Raw genomic sequence first — 2,642 nt, forward strand, 5'->3', positions numbered from 1 at the left:
GTATTCCCTCTTTGAACTGGAAGCTTTTTCTTTGTTGGAGTTTCAAGCAATGTAGGGTAGAAAGGAATGCACATTTATTAGAACATATTAGCTTGCAGGAGTCTTTTTCACTGTTCTCAACACCTAAACAAAATTACTTATGCACAATAAAGCAAAAGTTACAAATCCTAGACACATACATCCTCATCAAGCTTAAGATTGCTTAATGTCTTTGCAAGCCCCTGGGTCCTCTTCTCTCTTGTCTTCATAATTCTCATTGCCATCCTCTCCTTCGGGAGCATACTGGAAAGGGTCCTCATTGTCAGTGTCCTCGGAGGCTGTCTCAAGCCAAGGAGGAATATCATGCACCCTCTTCTATGAATGGACATAGCATGGTAGTTAGAGAATTAGTAGAAATGGATTAATCAAACATGGTGTGCAAACATAATATTAAAATTGATGAGAAAAAAATCAAATTAGACAAATCGAAAACTTACATGTGCGTTGTAACCTTCATCAATGCGCTTTTGAATTTTGGCCAGCCAAAGAGCCTTGGCTTCCATGTGATCTTGCATCTTCCCAACCACAAATTCCTCAATAAAAGTGGTCTTTGACATGTGCTTACACTGATTTTTGAGGTCCTTCCATACCGGGTGAGCTCGTATGCGCATGATGTGCTGATACCTCTTACAGTTTTGCCTAAACTTCCTATCCTTATCGCCAAATCTTTTTAAATCTGCTTGATGCCAAGCTTTCACTTCAGGATTAGGCATGAGGTTTGTTCTTCTCTCAGCTTCTTTGTAGAGGGGTCAACCTCCAGGGTGCTTTTCAATCTATGAAGGCCGATCACTTTGGGCAATCCGCACTTGCACGGCATTGGCGTGCTAGCCAACCATCAGGGAGCTCAACCTCTAGATAGACTTTCGGATCTTGGATGCTGGCTACTTCTTCTTGCTTTGCAAGATCCTCAAATGCCTCCTTTGCTTCTCCCTTTGCTTAGAATGGCGTGGCCAAGCTCATGCAGAACCCCATGGTCGAGCCCATCCACGCTGACCGAAAACATGCATGGAACCACACACAAAAGTTTGCAAGCATCCCAACCTTTAACAAAAAATGGAAGAAGCTCACCTTCGATGCTTGAATGCCAGCTTGTCCGCTCGGGCCTCAAACAATGCCGAGCTTCAGCGATGATTGGACACCAATTTGTTGCATATAACTCGTGTAATCTTCTGTAAGGCCCTTCTCCCTCCCAAATCCTCGTATCCCCTCCCCTCACGGGCTCGCCATGCAACCAACCAATAGTCGTCACGCGTCCCTTGGTCCAAGTTTTGAATTTGGCCAGCGTGCCCAGCCCCCCCGTTCCAGGTTTAGTTTTTAATGGTATCGCTGGCCCATATGCCCTCGATAAGCCTCCATCCAATTCCCCACCCTTGATCCCCTTACCCCCCTTCCTTAAATGCCATGTGTTATGTAGTCCTGAGGGGTCCCAAAGTGTCTTGCTAATCATTCACTAATGCTGCCTAGTTGTATCTAATTTATACATTAAATTTCAATGGGTTGTAGCTATAACTTATTCACAGTGAATGAAATTCACCGATTTGACTTGACACATCACATGATTCATTGTATGTGTTTCTATAGTCCAACCCTTTGCATTAATAGAGTTAGTCGATTTTTCATGTAAAATTCCAAGAATTGCCCTAGCGATAAAAGCAAGAGGCATTAAGTACGCATGCTAGTGGGACATGTGGTGGGTGTAATCTTGTAGAACCAACTCATCAAATTGCACCCAAAAATAAAAATAAAATATCCAAGAGTTTATTGGTTTTATCAGAGGGTCGGCAAAGCACACGCCCGCGTGAACAATTGGCATCTTAATAAGGATAAATTGTATTGACTATAAGCTTTCTCTACAAACTGACCCACACCTTCTACCCCTGCACCCCCTCTCCTGTTCCAACACCCATAACTTCCCATGCAAGACGGGTTGAGGCAAGGAATGGGGCGATAGAGAGAGCATGCAAGACTATGGACGAGAGCCCTACAAAGGAAGGGCTTGACTCTCGTTGGGCAAGACCTGTGGCAGCGAATGGTGCAACAAGACAAAGAAAAATAGATGCTCAAAAATCTCTCTTAAAGAGAGCACACATATTGCTCAAACTATGCAAGGATTTGATTAAAATCTAATTAAATCATATGAAAATGCTAACAAGGCATTTGGAGATAGGCGTTGGCACTATCGACGAGAGAGAGAGAGAGAGAGAGAGAGAGAGAGAGAGAGAGAGAGAGAGAGAGAGAGAGAGAGAGAGAGAGAGAAAGAAGAAGAAGAAGAAGAAGAAGAAGAGACACCATAGATTAAAGAGAAGAAGAATAAAACATACCTTCAAAATTTGGAGGCTGCTCCGTTACACATGGGCTGAAACTCCCTTGGGATACACCCTCCCTTTCTACAGAAAAGCAATGCCAACAAATACGCTACAATTGATATAAGTTTATTGAAAGTGATGGAACCTTGCCAAGAAGGTAAGTAGCAACCCTGTTGAATGCGTGTACCAAAATGTTTGCTATGTGGAGTGAACCTTTTCGAATCCAAAACCCAAAATGAGGCAATCCTTGTCAATTTCAAAGTCTAAGAGTAGACAAATATCTTCTTGGCATTTGAC

This window comes from Adiantum capillus-veneris, chromosome 25 (genome assembly GCF_014529385.1).
Source record: "Adiantum capillus-veneris isolate H3 chromosome 25, ASM1452938v2, whole genome shotgun sequence".
Classification (NCBI taxonomy): Eukaryota; Viridiplantae; Streptophyta; class Polypodiopsida; order Polypodiales; family Pteridaceae; genus Adiantum; species Adiantum capillus-veneris.